The sequence below is a fragment of the Odocoileus virginianus genome, chromosome 12, assembly GCF_023699985.2.
Source record: "Odocoileus virginianus isolate 20LAN1187 ecotype Illinois chromosome 12, Ovbor_1.2, whole genome shotgun sequence".
NCBI classification, from domain to species: Eukaryota; Metazoa; Chordata; class Mammalia; order Artiodactyla; family Cervidae; genus Odocoileus; species Odocoileus virginianus.
This window is the reverse complement of record NC_069685.1, coordinates 39,843,049-39,864,890: the sequence shown is the minus strand read 5'-3', so window position 1 is coordinate 39,864,890 and position 21,842 is coordinate 39,843,049. Positions and strand designations below refer to the sequence as shown.

Sequence of the window (21,842 nt, the reverse complement as noted above, 5' to 3'; positions counted from 1 at the left end):
AACATAGAAAAAAGAAAAATAAAAGAAAATTGGTAAAGTTGTCCCTGAATCTTGACCCCAAACCGTCTTCTAGATCATAAGAGAACAAGGCAGCTTTCATCATTTTGATCCTGCATATAAAAAACAGACACGAAATATTCACAGTGATGCAAGCTGGCTTTGAAATCAGCAAGTCCTGGCTGACACCAGCCACCAAATTGGCACATTCATTGGAAATGATGTTCAAAGCAGCTCACAGGAGGAATGGGAAAAACAGCTTTGGCTTCTCTGATAGAATACAGAGCAGCGTTTCCTTTGGAATCCACATTCATGCTTGACATTCTAAGCATGGATGGAGATATGCAGAAAGATGAAAGTGTCCTACATTCAAATTTATTTAATGTATTTATTTTTAGAAGCCGATTGATCTAATAACAAGTCTACTTACTTCAGATTTTAAAATAGCCTGTGGACTGTCCCATTTCACTCTGTGATTACTTCTGGAGAGAGACTCAAAGCTAAATTAAATCCATGTACTTTATGGTCTGGGGATGGCTCACTAATAAAATGCTGATAGAATAGATATGGACCAAAAGGAAGAAGAGGCTGGGTTTTGGCTCAGGGCCTCTCCCAGGGGCTTTTCACTCTCTCCAGCGGTAACAATCCTGATGGGCAGAGACACCTGCAACATGGAACAATTAAATAACACGTGGGCCTTAGAACAGTGAAATTATGGAGATCCTCCCCATTTCTAGCCACACTCAAAGAAATATATATTTAAAGATGAGAATTTCACAGACTTCCTTGGTGGTCCAGTGGTTAAAATTCTGCATTCCCAATGCAGGAGGTCTGGTTCAATCCCTGGTCAGGGAACTGGATCACACATGCCATAACCAAATAAGAAAACAAAAATGAGAATTCCAGGTTAAAATTATGGGAAGATAAATATCAGGGGAAGAAAAGTGAGGCAGTTGAGACCTCTGATTATTGATTGAGTAATAGGATCAGTTTGATGCTGGAGGAGATTACTTAGTTTCCACCTTCTGTGTTTTATCAGAGGCATTAGCTACTGGGGGAGCTATCTCTTTCTTCATTTTCTAGAGTGCATGTTTTTACATTTCTGGGTTTTTTGATTCCTCAGCGTCTTTGTTCACAGTACCTCCAAATTCCTTATGTACGTTGTAGCCAGTGTTAGAAAGAGAATACCCTATACTTTATTGTAATCATTGAACTGTAATTAATAGGAAAATTAAGTGATTAGAAATTAGAAACTATGCTTATGTGGAAACATGCATAATATTAAAAACCCTATTATATAATATCATATTTGTACTACTTGTTTTTTTAATAAAAGTAGTCTATTCATCTTGGGTTCCTTTCATTTAACAACGTCATTTACCAGTTAATCTCTTGCACAATATTATTTGTACTGAATATGTTTGGTAAACAATCTTTAAATAGCCATTTGGTGTCAGATTTTTGTGGGTAGATCATAAGAGTTGTAATTATTTGCCCCAACATATCTACGTGAATACACATTAGGATCAGGAACCTGTGTAAACATGATGAAGTCCAAGGGAAATCACATGGAAAAAATGATAGACCACAAATACCAGGTGGGAAAAATTTGCTTCTGTGCAAATATTTTATGACAAATTTAGAAATGGTCACACTCGCCCACAGGTAAGTGTGAATCTTCAGAATGGGACTGCAGCTAATAGAACAAGTCTGACACAATGACACATCAACAAAAAAATATAGACCTCTCACCCTTTCTGATAAACCTACAGTCACCAGAAGTAATGAGTTCCACTCTGTGGGCAAAGGAAATGTGACATAATCAGTATTCTAGAATTTCAGGGTCAATTTCTGTTTTATAGAAAGTTATGAATGTTAACCTCTATAGCTAAAAATAAGAATTATACAAATAGTTGAATGAAAGTAAACATTATATTAATACCTAAGTCATCTTAAAACCCATGTACCAAATCTTTGTCTGACTTTGTTGTTGAAGTGGATTTATGCCTATAAATTGAAGTTTGATGAAAGAAAGAACAGAGCTTAAAGGGTGCACTTTTAGTTTGATTTAAAATATAACAAGGAACTGTTAAGTAAACATAATAAGAAAATACTTGCCTCTTTCAAGATTCACTGCATATTCTCTTTTTATTTATTCTGAGTCTATTTTTAATTCTTTAATAAAGTTTAATATTTTTCTTCATCAACATCTTCATTATATTCTGTATAATTCTTCTTATGGAAATAGCATCTTATTTCTATTTTTTGCATGATTATTGCTTTTATGAGGGTATGTTGCCAACTTGCATACATTATTCAAGTATTTAGAAACTTGACCAAAGTCTCTTATTGCTTTGTTAGCTTGTCTATTGACTCTGTGGTTAATAAATTTAGTTCTTATTCCTCATTTCCATTTTTATTTTTTTTCCCAGGACCTCTATTCCTGTATTTATCAGAAAGAGACTTTGTATCTACAAGAAACAGAATATTGAACTTAGAGACTCATTGCGTTTAAGAATAGGAACAGGCAAAGATCTCCATGACTATGTGTATTTTTTGTATTTGAATAACTCTTCATACTTATTAACTCAAACTTAATAATTGCATATTTCAATCTTCTATTTCTATCTCAATTACATTAATGGCTATTGGTGGTCTATTTCTTCTTAGACATCAATTTTTACACTTTGTATATTTTTCTGATATGTATATATTCATTTTTTTCAATTGTTTAGCTAATAAATTTTAAATTTCAAAATTACATTTGTAAATAGTTCAACTTCTCATAGATTAATATGTTCATCTCATATTTTGTAGGGATACATTTTAATGTCTTCCTTTTACAAAATTTTGTTTTCAGTAGTTATAAGACAGATCCACTACTAAATTACAACTGATGATAAGTAGCAAAGAAAGAAGGGATTTACCTCCATGGCAAAGCATTTTTGTAACAATAACTTCAGCAAAATTTGAAGTATATTTACTATAGCTGTGTATATTTTAAAATGTTTGCAAATGTTAGCAACTAACATATTTAGATTGATAAAATACTGAAGTTGGTATAGTCAAAACTGTAAGTCACATGTATCGCTACCAATTCCAAGTATATTTCTATCTCAGTGCTTCCTTAATTCAGCACAATACTGTTTGTCAGGATGCTGTGCTCCTAGAAATTAGTTTTCTTATTATCACTGCAAATAAACATTTAATATTTAATGTTGAATCTCTAACTCAGCATACCATTCATATTTTCAAAGCTCTGATTCCATAACTTGGTTCGCAACATCCAGCATTTATTGGAATTAACTTTCTCTATTTTAATCATCATATGGTAATAATATAAACTTGGCATCTTTTAAATTTTTGAAATTCTTCTGTTAATGGAGCCAACTCATTGCTCACTCTCCCTTTACTTTTTATAAATGCATAAAGAAAACTTGGAATAAAATATGAGCAGAGTTTAGAAGAGCCCCATATTTTAAGTAAAACGTCACATTTATAGGATGATATGTGTATGTGAATGCAGATGTGTCACCTTCCATCAAGTATTAGTGAAAGTGTGAAAGTGAAACTGTCAGTTGCTTCAGTCACGTATGACTCTTTGTGACCCCATGGACTGTAGTGCACCAGACTCCTCTGTCCGTGGAATTCTCCAGGCAAGAATACTGGAGTGTGTTTCCATTCCCTTCTCCAGGGGATCGTCCCGACCCAGGGATCAAAACTGGGTCTGCAGCATTGTGGACAGACCCTTTACCATCTGAGTCATTAGGGAAAGCCAAGTTTTGTAGAGCTGAAGCTTTTTCAGCAATATTTTGTCTTTGGTATTTTCTGTGGTCCAGGACATGATCCTGATGATGGATATTAAATATCAACAAATGTTTTGCAGGCTACTTCCTTGCAGGAAGTTAGGACTGCATATTGAATTCACAATTTTTTCTTCTTATGCTTGCAATTTTGCTTTTGAGCTCATGACTGTAAACATGCTTATTCTACTGGAATTTCTCTATTGGACATACAGAATGAACACAGGATGGAGACAGGAGGACCAAACAGACACATTCTAAACAGAGTAAGTCTTCCTAGAGGAAATCTAGCCTCCTTGTGATCTTTATACTTTTTCATTTCTAAGATACAAGAATGAGAGAAATGATTAACGAATCCAATATTTCTCTCAAATGTGGTTTTTTGTGGGGTCCTAACTTTTAAGACAAGCCCTTAAAAAATAAAGCAAGAAAGAAAAGAGGACAAAATTCTTCCAAAAAATATGCCCAGACAATATTGTAGAGCCTCAAGCTGAAAGATGGAAGAGATCAGTTTCCATTACTAATATTCTTTAATATAAAAAAATGTGTCAAAATGCCTTCATTTTGAAAACTAAATATTCATCTTCTTTTAGTAAATTTGACAATGCCCACTTTGGAGTGGCCAGAAAGTGCTGTGCCAAGGCCTTGCATAATCCTGACTCCTGTTCCTACAACCTTATGGGTTTCTAAAATGAAAGTTAAAATAATGGAAATAGTTGAATTAACCTCTTAGTTTTCATAACTTTGCACAATATTTTTTAAATTCTTCATGTACCAAATTGTGGCTACAGGTATTTTGCACTACAAAAGCCATCCCATAGTACACTCTACCTTCCCCCTGGTGATTAAAGTAAACACGAAAATGTTGAAAACAGCAATTCTTAGAAACTTGGATCCTACATATATCCTACATTTCTTTTTTAGAACACTTGTGGTATCTTCTTTTTTTCCTATTCTTTTTTTTTTCTATTTATTATAATTAAATCAGATTGCCACTACATTTTCTTTTTGAACTAAGTAACTGTTTTGGGGTAAGATATTCATTTTTTGATGAAAACTGCATTTAGTAAGTAATCATTAGAAACAGCCTAGTTCATGTAAAGCAATTTTGAGTCACTTTCCATTGAGCTGACTACTAATTCCTTTGTCAAGCTTAATAAATCTTTTAAAAATGAATTTCTACTGAGCAGAACTGTATGCAGAAGTAGCTTTTATGTCATTCCTAATTAAGGAAAACTTTACATTTTCCTGTTGATTATCACAACATACCCAGTACAGATATTAAAGCTTGAGGAAATAAGGCAGGCATTTATTTTCCAGGGTTCAGAAATTATTTAAAAAAAAGTCTAGCTCAATGCCTCAAAATCCTGGGAATGATTTTAGTTTTAAAACTATATTTTATTTTAACCTGGGATATTTGGCTGAATGCTTCAGTTTTATTCACCCTCCCATTCATAATGTCCAAAATACATATTTAAGCAATAGGTATAAACCTACATAATTCTATTCTTAAAACCCACATAATTTGTTTAGGAAAAATATGAAAAAATATAAGAATTTAGGAGAAGGGTCCATGCATATGCAACAAATCAATATTGGACAGAGTTAGAAATTTCAAGAGAATTAACTTGAAATATTTCTTTTGATAAAATTAATCAATTCATTGTTAAAAATGAACAAAGTCATTGCAGACTTTTTTGCATTAAGGAAGACTCAGTCAGAGCAATGTTGACATTGCCACAAAAATTAAAAAAAAATTGAAACTGAACACATTACCAAGTATGACTAAGCTTCACATGAAAAAGGCTTTAAATACTGAGGCAGATGTCATAAATAATATTTTAGCAAAATATTATCAATTGGTCATTATTGGTGAATTTTTTTACTTTACTAACAAATAATTTATGCATTAATTTTTCTATAAAATATTTGATGTTCACATTAGTATGAGTAAGCTGGACTTCTGCTTCAATCCTTTGAAAGCTATCTTCTTTTTTTTTAAACTTTATTTCTAATAAGAAAATTGCTTTTTGCAAGTCTGTTCTCTATGTCTGCATCTCTATTCTTGTCTTGCAAATAGGTTCATTAGTACCATTTTTCTAGATTCCATATATATATGTGTGTGCATGTGTATGTGTGTGTGTGTGTTAATATACAATATTTAGTTCTCTCTTTATGAATGACTTCATTCTCCATTGACAGGCTCTTTGTTCCTTTTTATTGCTGAGTAATATTCCATTACATATGTGTACTACACTTCCTTATCCATTCATTTGTTGACGGACATCTAGGTTGCTTCCATGTCCTGGCTATTGTAAATAGTGCTACAGTGAACATTGTGGGAGATGGGAGGAGAGGATGGGGTGGATTGAGAAAGTAGCATTGGCATACATATACTACCATGTGTAAAATAGATAACTAATGGGAAGCTGCTGCGTAACACAGGGAGCCCAGCTTGGCACTCTGTGATGACCTAGAGGAGTGGGATCAGGGTGGGGGTGAGAAGGAGAGCCTCAAGTGGGAGGGGATATATATATATACACATACACACACATGTATGTATATCATTACTGAATATTATTACTGATTCCCATTGTTATATGGCAGAAAACACCACAACATTGTAAAGCAATTATCCTCCAATTAAAAAAATAAATTAAACAAAATAAGAAGAAAATCACTTTTTTTGTTAGTGTTTTTAAATTAGCTACTTTTCAGTGTCTTATCTAAAAAAAGAAATGGGCAACTGTAAAGCTTAGTTTCTTCAAACATCTATAGAAAATTACTGAGTATGTGCAAAGGTGCTGTTTATACCTGGCTCAGTGTTTATAAGTACAGGTTTTGTTCATTTTTAGCAATGACAACACTATTGAAAGTGGACATAGTATCATCAGGTGAGGATGACGGCCTCCCACCAGAAGAGTGTATGTTGTGTTTTTCCAGTTGAGGTTGTGAGTTTGCACATGTGCAGTTACACTCTTAGTTTTATTTCTCCTTATGACCAGTGACACAAGTGGAAGAATTTTCTATGAACATGGGTCATGAAATATACAGCAGTGACCAAAAGTCAACCTAACCAGCCAACAAAGAGATCACACCTGTGACTGGGGTCTTATTAGCACCAAATTCAAAGTAAGTAAGTTAATCCTTCGCAAATTAGTTGGGCCCAGACTATATTAGTTAGCCTGTTTTTAGTTTCTCAGAGCTTAGCTTTATATTTATAAGAATAAGCAATTAGTAAATGCTATCCTATCACAAAACTTTAAATGCAGTATTTTTTACTAAATATCTATGTTTTTTGTTTTCCCCAAATATATATGTTTCAAGTTTGTTTGTTAATAGTCATAAATTTACTTTAAGTATTTAAATATAAATATTTTTATTGCTGGGGAATTCCTGGACATCAAGTTATCAGAAAGTTTACTATTTATTTTATGAAAAATAGAAAAACCGTAGGGAAAAGTTGGGGCTTCCCAGGTAGCTCAGTGGTAAAAATAATTCACCTGTCAATGCAGGAAATGCAGGAGACAGTTTTGATCACTGGGTTGGGAAGGTTCCCTGGAGGAGAGGATAGCAACCCACTCCAGTATTCTTGCCTGGAAAATTCCATGGACAGAAGAGCCTAGTGGGGTACATTCCATAGGGTCAGGCTACAGTCCATAGGATGGCAAAGAGTTGGACATGACTGAGCATGCATGCAGGGTTAACTGACAATTTTTATGGGAAATCAACCAAACAATGCCCTCCCTGCTGTGTTAGACTTTTTCCCACTGAAAGTAACATATTTTCAGGACATGAGCTGACCCAGAGCAACCCTACAATGTTATATGGTAGATCATCACAAGGAGATCAATCTAGTCAATCCTGAAGGAAATCAGTCCTGAATATTCATTGGAAGGACTGGTGCAGAAACTGAAACCTCAATACTTTGGCCACATGATGCTAAGAACTGACTCATTGGAAAAGACACTGATGCTGGGAAAGATTGAAGGCAGGGAGAGCAGGAGATGACAGAGGATGAGATGATTGGATGGTATCACCGACTAGATGGACATGAGTTTGAGCAAGCTCCAGGAGTTGGTGATGGACAGGGAAGACTGGCCTGCTGCAGTCTATGGGGTCACAAAGAGTTGGACATGACTGAGCGACTAAACTCATGAACTGAACTGAAATCATCATATTAAACAATGAGAAAAACTAATACAATTAGCAGGGCAGACAGTTTATCTTTGAGAAGAAAATTATTTTATATATATTTATGTATGTATGTGTTTATTTTCAGGAAAATAATTAGAGAATTCATGAGATTAGAAATGAAAAGCCTAAAAAGAATAAGGTTCAAAAATTTTAATAAATCTACAGGAGTTCCTGGTACAAAGAGAGATCTAGAAATTTGTCAAGATTACAGAGCAAGAGATAGAGAAAATGTGTGAGGACTTTTAAATAGCAGGTCAGTATAATATTAAAATTTAAAGAAGTTGTTTTTTGGTGTTATAATGTGAGCTCCAATACCATGATCTTAAACTCTGGCAGAATATTTTATAGACATCCTTTACTGAAATATATGTTTGTGGGAATATTCATGACAGTGATGAATTATAATGATGATATTTATGATGGTATGTTATTACAATGAAATTAAGGTAGTAATACAGTAATATTTAACATTAGTAAGTGTTCACTAGATATCAGGCATTGTTTGGAATGCATTGATCATCAATTCTCATTTAGTCCTTGAGATGATATAATTGTTATACCTGTGTTACAGATGAAGAAACAAAGTATTAAAAAGATTGAAATACATCTATCTTTGTTTTATTTTTCCAAATGTCATGTTTTTAATTTGGAAAATTCACCATATTGTAATTCTTTTTTTTTTTAATGAGATGTTCTTTATTTACAATATTGTTTTGATTTCAGGTAAACAGCAAAGTGATTCATTTATACATACACATATATCTACTTTTTTTCAGATGATTTTCTCTTATAAGTTATTACAAAATATTGAATATAGTTCTCTGTGCTATACAGTAGGTCCTTTTTGGTTACCTATTTTAAACACAATACTGATTATCTGTTAATCCCAAACTCCTAATTTATCCTCCCTATCTTGTTATCCCCTTTGGTAATCTAAGTTTGTTTTATATGTCTGTGGGTCTAATTCTGTTTTGTATATGAGTTCATCTGTATTATTTTTTGTTTTTCAGATTCCACATAAAAGGGATATCATGTGATATTTGTCTTTCTAGGTCTGACTTACTTTACTTCTTTTCTATGAAAGTGAAAGTGTTAGTCGCTCAGTCGTGTCCGACTCTTTGCTACCCCATGGACTGTAGCCCACCCAACTCCTCTGTCCATGAAATTTTTCAGGCTAGAATATGGACTGGGTTGCTATTCCCTTCTCCAGGGGATAGATACATGTGTGCTAAGTCACTTTAGTCTTATCTGACTCTACATGACCCAAGCAAGAATACTGGAGTGAGTTTCTATGCCTTCCTCCAGGGCATCTTCCCAAGCCAGGGATCGAACTCACATCTGTTGTGTCTCCTGCATTGGTAGAGAGGTTCTTTACCTCTAGCAACACCTGGGAAGCCCTTAAAAAAGCCACTGTTTTTTGAGCCAGAATCGAACCAGTGGCCTAAGGATTAACTTTTTTATTCCATTGTGTGGAATTTTCCAGGCAAGAATACTGGAGTGGGTCTTCATTTCTTTTCTTTTTTTTATTTTTAATTTTTTATTGTTGGAGGCTAATTACTTTACAATATTGTAGTGGTTTTTTTCAGCCATGGATATACATGTATTCCCCATCCCGATTCCCCCTGCCACCTCCCTCTCCACCTAATCCCTCCGGGTCTTCCCAGTGCACCAGGTCCGAGCACTTGTCTCATGCATCCAACATGGGCTGGTGATCTGTTTCACCCTAGATAATATACATGTTTTGATGCTGTTCTCTTGAAACATCCTACCCTCGCCTTCTCCCACAGAGTCCAAAAGATGGATGGATGAAACTGGAGCCCATTATACAGAGTGAAGTAAGCCAGAAAGATAAAGACCATTACAGTATACTAACACATATATATGGAATTTAGAAAGATGGTAACGATAACCCTATATGCAAAACAGAAAAAGAGACACAGATGTATAGAACAGACTTTTGGGTCTTCATTTCTTACTACAGAGAATCTTCCCAACCTAGGGATTGACTTTGCATATCTTGCGTCTCCTGCATTGGCAGGCAGATTCTTTACCACTGCGCCACCTGGGAAGCCTACAAAATCACCACAAATCTTCAAAAGACAAGGTCTTGGGCCCTCTATGGAAAAACAAAGTTTATTCCCCATTGATTTAGGTACTAAAGGCAACTGAGATTCTGCAAATGAAAGGCTCCATCCAGGACACTGAATCTCCAGCAAGCATTGTAAAGATGCAGGAATTCTCAAGATCCCTCCATAGTTACACTTCACAGGGCCATCTACTAACTGGCAACTCTGATAAGTCACTTTATTTCCTGTCTTGACTCCTGGATCTCAAGTTATCTAGAAATACATCAATTTGTAAATTGATAGCCACATAATAAATTCATTTTCTGCTTTGGTTATTTGATTAAATATGGCTTTGGTAGGAAAAAGAAAAGCTATAAAAGAGTGTAGGGAAGAGTAATCATGTAGAAATAGAAAACTGGAGGTGACTTTGAACAATGAGGATTTGAGATCTCACAGATATTTCCCAAGGTCCAGGGATGATGTGCCAGCTGATGAGGCACAGCTCTGGCGTGGCTCCCATGGTGGCTTGAGGCTGCAACCACAATGGTGGGCTGCAGGTCACTGTGACATTCCAGTGTCATGATGCTTGTGGGAATTCTTTACTATCACTGCTGAGCAGACTATGAGTTCCTTGGAAGGTGGGAGAGAACTCACTCAGCACAGTGTCTCTAACTGATATGTAGATTACCTGCATGATATCAGAGACAGAACTCATTCTAATCAAAGCACTCCTCTGAGAAGAACTATATTCAATAGTGTTAATGACAAAGGTTCTTGATATCCTTAATTCAATAGGAATTGATTAGAAGCCAGACAAGAAATGCAGGTATGGCTTTATTGGGGTCCCTACTGCCAGAGCAAGTAACAGGTGTCCTTGCTTGCTTGCCAGGGAGGTGCAAGCTTGTTTCCTGCATGGACTGAGAGCAGGGATGTGTCCAGAGGTTGGCTGGAGAGGTGGCTTAAGTGATTTGCCCACCCCGTAGGTGGTGTTAAGCTCAGGGGGCAAGCTCAGGACCCTGCTTTTGCTTCCAACACCCAGTTTTTGTTCCAGGCTCTTCAGAATTGATAGTTGGGTTTCTGGTTTCTTTGCATCTTTTGTCCATAATTTACCCCAACTACACATGCATGCACTTGTTTTTAGCCGGTTACAGTTTCGTTGCTTCAGGAGATGTTTGTCCAGGTACAAACATTGCAGCAAAGGACCCCAGGCCTCAGGTCCCAGCCTGTCTCTGTGGCACTTATATGAAATGTAAATAATACAACAGTACAGATTGGTGGTGCTAGAGGTAAAGAACCTGCCTACCAATGCAGAAGACATAAGAGACATGGGTTTGAACCCTGGGTTAGGAAGATCCCTTGGAGAAGGAAATGGCAACCCACTCCAGTATTTTTGCCAGGAGAATCCCATGGAAGAAGAGACTGGTGGGCTACAGTCCACGGGGTCACAAAGAATTGGACATGACTGAAGCAACTTAGCACGCACACAGATGAACATGGTCCTATGTGACTGACTGTTCATTATCACAATTCATATCTCCACATCTTCAATTATGAGTGCGTATTTTTAGATTTACCCAACCTTCTCTTAAGAGCTCTGTACCTTGTTCCATTATTGTCTGTGTATTTGATTTGAGTCAGATGGGAGGGGCAGGAAGCATTTAACTATCTTTGGATAGCAACAACGAAACTGCCCTAATGTGAAGCTGAAGATCCTTTGGGTTACTCTCCATCATGAGCAGCGTGCTCCAGGCGGGACCTGAACCTACACTTGGGGTTACCTGCCCTTCCTTCCCTCAGCTCCTAGTCCCCAAGTCCCTTGAGACACTGTTCTCCTGGTACAACTGTTTGATTGACAACTACAGAAAACAGTACGATTTTGTGGTGGTTTGTCTGCAAACACTGTGTTCTTACAATCTCAAACAGTTCTACAAAATGGAGGCATTTTGTTTCATTTAGAGTTGCTTTGTATGCAGAGGTCTTTTAATACCCTTTTCACAATTTGCCTCCTTCCTCAAGGAGAATTTTGAGGTCATTTTATGGTAGCAAAACACTTTTTTGTTTTGAACTGAATGTTTATTCTCTGATGATATTTCCTGGCTCCCAAAGCCTAAAGAAAATCACAGGGAATAAAATAGAGCTCTCTTTCTTTGATGTCTATCCAAGAGCATGGAAAAACTATCACTTCTTTCACCTAAAATTCCCTTAATTTGGTCCCTTGACTGCTAAGAGATAACAATTAAAGTATTCAGGCCCTAAAATGGAATCAAAAGGTATAATAAAGGACCACAAGAAGCATTCTGAGACATACTCTTTAAGATTTCACCATGGTTACAAATGTAAGATTAAGTTTGTATCTCAAAAAATAGTATGATAAAGAACAGATATAATTTTTTGATACCGAAGGCCAAAAAACTTTAGCCTGTTATTTTAAGTTTTCTAGATGATTGCTGATTATAGTTTTAATTCTATGTTATAAAATTAGGTATGCTAAAATTTTGAACTTGCTTCAGTTCAAACTTCCATTTCTTTTATAGAACAAAACATTCTTAATTTTCCCATTTTGAATGTTAAATTTAAATAATAATCAAAATGATACAATAGTAGTGTATGATCATGTAGGTGAAGAGAGATTATATAACTTGAAATACCAGAGGTGTTGTGTGAATAAGAACTCTACCTCCATACATACCACTCTTCCCCTTTCTCTTGCAACAAGCAATTTGCTTATGGATAAAAATATTTTCAGGTGATTATGTATAGTAATCTGTTAATCTCTTTTTGGTCATCAGAGTATTTAAGTACATTTCCTTTGAAACACTATAGAGAAATTATATTAAATTTTCAAATTATACAGAAGTTTATTAATCTGTTGCATAGAATTATAAAACGTATGTTCTCTGGTGGAGAAGGCAATGGCAACCCACTCCAGTACTCTTGCCTGGAAAATCTCATGGACCGAGGAGCCTGGTAGGCTGCAGTCCATGGGGTCGCAAAGAGTCGGACACGACTGAGTGATTTCACTTTCACTTTTCACTTTCATGCATTGGAGAAGGAAATGGCAACCCACTCCAGGAGAATGGAGAATCCCAGGGATGGCAGAGCCTTGTGGGCTGCCATCCATGGGGTCACACAGAGTCGGACATGACTGGAGCGACTTAGCAGCAGCAGCAGCATGTTCTCTAGTAGACTTACTATCACTGAAGTTTACTTTTATGCTTTTGTACCTCATATTTTAAAATTTTTAAATAGGAAATCTGTTCCATTCATTCAAATAACTATTGTTATTCCTGTTCATTAGCTGAGTTGTGTCTGATTCTTTGCAACCCCATGAGCTGCAGCACAACAGGCTTCCCTGTCCTTCACTATCTCCTGGAGTTTGCTCATATTCACATTCATTGAGTCAATGCCTTCAATCTTTCCCAGCATCAAGTCTTACTCAATAGTTGCTAAGTCATGTCCAACTTTCTGACCCCATAAATTGCAGTTCACCAATCTTCCTGTCCCTCATTATCTCCGAGTGTGCTCAAACTGGGGTCCACTGAGTCAGTGGACGGAGTGTTCACTGAGTCAGTGATGGCATCCAACCATTTCATCCTCTGATGCCCTCCTCTCCTCATGCCCTCAATCCTTCCCAGCATCAGAGTCTTTTCCAGTAAGTCAGCTTTGAATCAGGTGGCGAAAGGATTGGAGCTTCAGCTTTAGTATCATTCCTTCCAATGAATAGTCAGGGTTGATTTCCTTTAGGATTGTCTGGTTTGATTTCCCTGCCATTCAAGGGACTCTCAAGAGTCTTCCCCAGCACCACGTTTCAAAAGCATCCATTCTTCAGCACTCAGCCTTCTTAGTGGTCCATCCTCACATCTGTATGTGACTGTTGGAAAAACCATAGCTTTGACTGTATGGGCCTTTGCCAGCAAAGTGATGTCTCTCTTTTTAATACGTGTCTTTTAATTTCATGGCTACAGTCACAGCCTGCAGGGATTTTTCATCCCAAGAAAATAAAATCTCTCCTTGTTTTCACTTTTTCCCCATCTATTTGCCATGAAGTGATGGGATTAGATGCTATGATCTTTGTTTTATACATGTATTAAAAAAAATAAAATTTTTGTTTGCCTATATAAAAGGCCCACAGTAGGCATTGTTATAAGGGCACTTTTTACCCCTCCACTTTGGGTTGTTATTAAATCAAGAGGGTTTTTAAATAAGAGTTGTTAAATGTTTTAAATAAGAGTTGTTTTTTTTTTCCATTTATTTTTATTAGTTGGAGGCTAATTACTTTACATCATTGCAGTGGTTTTTGTCATACATTGAAATGAATTAGCCATGGATTTACATGTATTCCCCATCCCGGTCCCCCCTCCCACCTCCCTCTCCACCCGGTCCCTCTGGGTCTTGTTAAATGGTGTAAGTTCTGAGTTTTCTGTCATCATACTTAGCAACTAAAAAACAACAACAATATATAATTTCACATTTTTAGTAATAATCACACCAAAATATTTATCTGAACTAAAGATTATTTTGACATTACATTTTTAAAGAATATATGCTATAAAGCATGCAGTATTAAAAGGAAACCTACTCCATCTATAATGACCTTAAATGCATGAATACACTTAAAAAGTCTTGATTGCTTTAGCCTTTGATAAATCAATAAAATTTAAAAGTTTTTTGTTTGTGACTCAGTAAATGATGAATAGAGTCAATATTTTATGCAAATTTGTCTTTCATAAAGATTTTTACACTAAGAAACTTTTATATGACAGCTTTAACTTGACTAATGCACATGATACAGAGATTGGATGGAGTGAACATGATCCATCATATTTTTCCAACTGATTTTGACTAAAAAACCAGGACAACAGAACACCAAAAGCAACTATCACAAGACATTGAAGCATAAGTTGGAACAGAACTACTCACAGGAAAGTCAAAACTCAACATATAAGAATGAGATATTCAATGAAAACAATCAAACTACTGACCAAAAATTTCAAAATCTACTTTTTCAGAATTCTGGGTATTAGCTGAGATTTAAAAAAATCAAAGGACCTTCTTCTCCACAGAAACTGCCAACTCTCATGACAAACAACGCTTGTAACTTACTAACTTGGCTTATTCCCTCCCTCTTCCTCAGCCCAGAAGTCATCTTGATGTACAGTAGTTGTATCACCAAGGTTACAGTTACCATCAGCAGCCATGCCTCCACCAGATGACTGGGGAGAATGAGGCTGGGACTCCTCAAAAGTCCCCATCCTGTTTGCAGTTCTCAGAAAGAGTCTCCCTTGCAGGGCTTTGTCATGGATTGACCTGATTTGGAGTTTGCTGAACAGGAAAGGCCCTTTTGTAAAAATATGTCTAAAAAATAATCATCAGTAACTGTTTAACATGGCATCTTCCTGAATTTAGATATAAGTTGGGGCAAACAAGTGTGTGCTTAGTCACTTCAGTCGTGTCTGACTCTCTGTGACCCCGTGGACCATGGCCCGCTAGGCTCCTCTGTCCATGGGATTCTCCAGGCAAGAATACTGGAGTGAGTTGCCATTTCCTTCTCCAGTGATAAAGTATGAAGTGAATGAAGTGAGTGAAGTGAAGTCGCTCAGTCATGTCTGATTCTCTGCGACCAAGAGATTGGCCATAAATGCAGAAAGGAGAGCTGGAGACTGAGATTCCACAAAGAACTTTGAAAGCTCTGATATTTACCTGGTGAACAAGAAACTCACATGCATTTGCAGGGCTGTGAGTTTGTCCAGAAGATGTCTAAGAGGGCTCCAATCTCTCACCCCTTGGTGACCTTGAGGTCCTGCACAAACAGGAAGTTAAGGCTAAGGTAGAGTTGCAAAACAGACCTGACCACTGAGGCTTTTGTCTGGACACATAGACACACACTCACACACAGGTGCCCTCAGCAAAGATGAAAAGGCATATGGTTTCAAAGTATTTAAGGAAGTCTTTGCACACAGATTCACTGTGTACCAGAGTAAATCTTGTAGAGTTATCTGGGTATGCTGATTCAACGTTTACTCTGTGGGTAATGATCTGAGTTATTAAAGTTTTATCTAACTTGAGTTGGAGTTATTGGTGATACTACCAGGATCCCAAAGGCATTTAGATCAGTCTTGATTTATTACCTTGGTCTGTTATGGGAAAATTGTCTGAGACTTGGGTCTTACAGTTCCAGATAAAGACCATGTAGTCACCAATGTATCCTGCTGTAGCTGAAATAATGCCTCAGGCCAGGTAAAAGATGCCTGCATCAACTACAGAAAGACAGCCTGATGGTCAGTTCAGTTGGCTGGTCCATGACTTTGGAGGTCATTCCTACAGGTGGGCCTCACTCTGCTCTATGAAATCCTGTTGATAGTATGGGACTTAATTAAATGCTGTACTAGAAAAAAATGGAACAAAATTGGTCTCAGATACTGTGAGTGAGATTAATTAGAGTGGCTGACAGGGGTGTATTCATGGGAAAATTTTGCAGAAGTCAAAAAAAATATAGAAACTATGGATGAACATCATTTTGAGATGATTCATGGTGAGTCTCTCATGTTTCTGTATCTCTTACAAGAAGAAACACTGTTTACCTTTGTTCCAGATAATCATTTCAAGGATATTTTTTTTTCATAACAAATGGCTTTACAAGATGGAGCTAATATTTCCCTCTGGATCAAATATGAAGTTTTTATATTGTCTGCATAACAAAGGCAATGTGTCCCTCTGAGGCAATGGGTCTACAGTTGGGCTGAGCACTCTATAGCATTTGGGTTGCTCAGCTAAATACAGACTCATCCTCCAGGCCTCTCTCCTTTGCTCCTCTGGAGAAGAGGAGAATGAGCACAGCATTTTTCTCACGGGACTTGCTGGACTATGATTAATAACATTCTTTATATCTAACTCAGAAATCTAGATACTGTCAGTATCTATGATATATAACAATCAACTTTTTAGTTTGTAAATAAAGTCTGACTTTTAAGAGTTCTTGGCAGCTCAATTCCAGAAAAATAAATGACCTAATCAAAAGATGGGCCAAAGAACTAAACAGACATTTTTCCAACGAAGACATATAGATGGCTAACAAACACATGAAAAGATGCTCAACATCACTCATTATCAGAGAAATGCAAATCAAAAGCACAATGAGGTACCATTACCCGCCAGTCAGAATGGCTGCTATTCAAAAGTCTACAAGCAATACATGCTGGAGAGGGTGTGGAGAAAAGGGAACCCTCTTAACTGTTGGTGGGAATGCAAACTAGTACAGCCATTATGGAGAACAGTGTGGAGATTTCTTAAAAAACTGGAAACAGAACTTCCATATGACCCAGCAATCCCACTCCTGGGCATACACGCCGAGGGAACCAGAACTGAAAGAGACACATGCACCCCAATGTTCATCGCAGCACTGTTTATAATAGCCAGGATATGGAAGCAATCTAGATGCCCATCAGCAGACGAATGGATGAGGAAGCTGTGGTACATATACACCATGGAATATTACTCAGCTATTAAAAAGAATTCATTTGAATCAGTTCTAATGAGATGGATGAAACTGGAGCCCATTATACAGAGTGAAGTAAGCCAGAAAGATAAACACCAATACAGTATACTAATGCATATATATGGAATTTCGAAAGATGGTAACAATAACCCTATATGCAAAACAGAAAAAGAGACACAGATGTATAGAAGAGACTTTTGGACTCTGTGGGAGAAGGCGAGGGTGGGATGATCTGAGAGAACAGCATCGAAATATGTGTATTATCAAGTGTGAAACAGATTGCCAGTCCAGGTTGGATGCATGAGACAAGTGCTCAGGGCTGGTGCACTGGGATGACCCAGAGGGATGGGATGGGGAGGGAGGTGGGAGGGGGGTTCAGGATGGGGAACACATGTAAATCCATGGCTGATTCATGTCAATGTATGGCAAAAACCACTACAGTATTGTAAAGTAATTAGCCTCCAACTAATAAAAATAAATGAAAATAAATAAATAAATAAAAGTTCTTGGCAAACAGATAAAACCCAGGAAAAAATAGTAATTTATTTTGAGAAAATATTTAGCAAGTTTTTGACAAAGACATACATTCACAATATATTCAAAATCACCTCACTGAAACATAAAAGGAAACAAAAGCAGCTTTACATCTGGTAATAAGAAAACACCTATGGAATAGGGTACAGGCTGCCAAAAATAGAGAATTTGGGTTCTGACAATAATAAATATCACACTAGGTTTTCAAACAAAAATTATAAATCTTACTTATCTGATTTAAACTATACAATAAAATGTGGTATTACTTTATGAAAATGAACTTTAATCTAAAATTATAAAATTAATATACAAAAAATACTTAATTGGTAAAATGTACAAAAGACATAAGTAGTCTTTATGTGGTATAAATATTGTAATCCTCTTTGACAAAAGCAGTTTACAAAAGCATTAAAAAAAAAACCTTTAGAGCATTTTGATTTATGGCAAAATTGAGAGGAAGTTAGAGAATTCCTATACATCCTGAACCCCCTCACATTCAAAGCCTCCCTGTCAATACCCCCCATCAGATGGTATATTTGTTACAGACAATGAACCTCCATAGACACATAGTCACCCAAAGTCCATAGTTAACATTCATTTTGGATGTTCACCACTCTATGGGTTTGGACAAGAGTAATATGAATGACAGGTACCCACTATTATAGTATCAAAAATAACTATTCCACTACCCTAAAAATTTGTACTCCACCTCTTCATCTTCCCTGTGCCACAACCTCTGATAACCTTGATCTTTTTACTATCTCCATAGTTTTACTTCTTCTAGAATATCATACAGTTGAAATTATACAGTTTGTAGTCTTTTAAAAAAATATTCATTTTTAATTGATCAAAGATTGTTTTACAATACTGGTTTGATTTCTGCCATCAGCAGCATGAATTAACCATAGGTGTACATATGTCCCCTCCCTCGTAAATCTCCCTCCCACTTCCCCCCATTCCCACCCCTATCGGTTATTACAGAGCCCCAGTTTGAGTTCCCTGAGTGATACAGCAGATTTCCCACTGGCCATCTATTTCCACATATCACTGTACATGCATCCATGCTACTCTCTCCCTTCCTCTCACCCTCTCCATCCCTGTCCATAAGTCTGTTCTCTATGTCTTCATCTTCATGGTTGCTCTGCAAACAGATTGCTCAGTGTAGCCTTTTTAATATTGGCTTCTTTCACTTAGTAACATGCATTTAAGTTTCATCTATTTTTAATGATTTGTTGGCACATTTTTTTAGTGATGAATTGTATTGTCTAGCTGTACTATGGTTTATTTATCCACTCATCTACTGAAGGATATCTTGGTTGCTTCCAAAGTTTAGCGGGTATGATAAAGCTGTTATAAACTTCAGTGTGTAGGGTTTTGTGTAAGCATATGTTTTCAATTCTTTCAGTAAATAGCAAGGAGTGAAATTGCTGGATCATATGGTAAGTGTGTTTAATTTTTTAAGTAACTGTCCAGCTGCCTTCCAAAGGAGCTGTGCCATTGTGCATTCCCACCAACAATGAATGAGGGTTCTTCTTGCTCCACATTCTCACCAGCATTTAGTATTATCAATGTCCTGGATTTCATTAATTCTAATTTACATGTAGTAACAGAAAATGTTACTTTTAAAAAAACTCATTGTTTTCTTTCCTAAATGGTACTTTCATTTGCCTGCAAGGAATTAAAATGAATATGTCCTCCTTCCCTCCTAAATACTATATTTTCTATTTTAATTGAAAAACTAATGGTGCTCATTTTGTAGCTTATTAGTTTGAAATGCAATAAACATCTTAAAAAGTGTACCAAACAAAATGTAATTGTATAAAGAAAACCAAGGTCAATAGATAAGATATTGCCAAGAAATCTTTCTACTACTCTGTCTCAATCTCTTCTTTTTCCCCTCAAATAAATAGTAATCATTTTTTACTTTTATTAACTTATTGAATATCTAGAAACATTGTTTTGCTAGAGTTTTTATAATACCATATAAATGAAATAATAAAATGTGCAATCATGACATTTTCCAACTTTACTGAGGTATAATTGACAAAATAATTATATTTGTACATTGTGATTATTTGATATATATATCAAAGCATTCTTATGTCTTTGATTTTTATTAATATCTTAATTTTGAGTTAGATCCAATTGATTGTTTATCCTCCTTTTGAGTCTTATTTTTCTGGTCTTGTAATTTTTTACAAGACACTGTAATTTTTACCTTATTGGATGCTGGATAGTCCTTATTTAATCTTGAACTTTGTTCCAGGAAACAAAGTTACACGGAAACAGTTTGCTCATTTCTGGGCTTGCTTTTAAGTTGTGCTGGATGGGAACATAACAGCTAATTTTTTCCCACCATTAAAGTTGTACAACAAGCTTCTGTGTACAGTACCTGATGTTAGATCTCTGTTTTCCACTGTGACTGTTTGGGACATAAACTCTAGTTGACACTGGATGGGCCCTAGGAATTGCTCTGTCTGTTCCTTCCAGGTGATTCCTCCCCCAGACTCAGGTAAGTTTCTGACATGTATGCACTTCAGTAATATATGTTCACTCTTTCCTCTCTAGTGTTTGTACTCTCGAAACCTGGCCTCATGGATCCCAGCCTTGCAGCTCCATCTCCCCAGTCAAAGGAAACCCTCCTGCCTCTGTGGGTTCCCCTCCACAATGTGGTCTTGACATAAACTTCACATCTTACTAAGCATTAGCTCAAATAAACAAAGATCTGATTTTTTAAACTGTTAAAATTGTTTAACAATTGTTAATTGCTTCTTACATAAAACATCTGTAAGAAAACATAGAAGAATATCTGAATGACTTCAGTTTGGTAGTGAGTTTTTAGAAGGATACCAGAAGGATGATCCATGAAAAAACATTGATTGATTGGAGTTCATAAAATTTTTAATATGTATTTGCTCTATATGCAGGGCACTATTAAGAAATTTAAGGAAACCACAGGAAAAATACAAAATATTGGTAAATCAGATGTCAGATGTAGAATGTATCCAGAATATTTTAAAATAACACAATACCCAAAAATAAGAAAATAAGAGACCTAAATAAAAAGACAGCAAAATAAGTGAACAATTTTCCAAAGAAACTACATGACAGACAAAGGATAATATGACTAATGATGTACATTAATCATTCTAAAATGAAAAGTAAAACCATAGTGAGATGGCACTTCACACATATTTTGCCAGAAAAGCAAAAATAACAACACATAAATGGACAATACCACATTTCAGAGAGATGTAAGAGCTGAGGGGATTTTTGTAAAGTTGGGGTGAGAATACAAACTGAGACAACCGCTGCAGTTGGTTTTTTTTTTTTTTTAAATAAAGTAAGACGTATACTTCCATCCTAAAGGAGATCAGTAGTGGGTGTTCATTGGAAGGACTGACGCTGAAGCTGAAACTCCAATACTTTGGCCACCTCACGCAAAGAGTTGACTCATTGCAAAAGACCCTGATGCTGGCAGGGATTGGGGGCGGGAGAAGAAGGGGACGACAGAGGATGAGATGGCTGGATGATATCACTGACTCGATGGACATGAGTTTGAGTAAACTCCGGGAGTTGGTGATGGACAGGGAGGCCTGGCGTGCTGCGATTCATGGGGTCGCAAAGAGTCGGACACGGCTGAGCGACTGAACTGAACTGAACTGAACTGATACTTACCTGTGGGTAGAGAGCAAATCGGTCAAGATGGCGTGTGCCGGCTCTCTGGCCCCACGTTTTGAAAATAGTGAC

General features: G+C 36.5%; 1 long non-coding RNA gene across 2 annotated transcripts; it reads left to right on the top strand.

The window, feature by feature from the left end:
• Positions 1 to 2,864: 2,864 nt before the first annotated feature.
• Positions 2,865 to 8,301, top strand: LOC110131302 (uncharacterized). 2 transcript variants are annotated; one of them, XR_011490539.1, is made up of 4 exons: positions 2,865 to 2,971; positions 4,016 to 4,066; positions 6,806 to 6,932; positions 8,163 to 8,301. It is a non-coding gene; the product is annotated as an uncharacterized lncRNA (long non-coding RNA). The 2 variants fall into 2 exon arrangements; XR_011490538.1 differs by lacking the exon at positions 2,865 to 2,971 and having other exon boundaries at positions 3,876 to 4,066.
• The last annotated feature ends 13,541 nt before the right edge of the window (positions 8,302 to 21,842 follow it).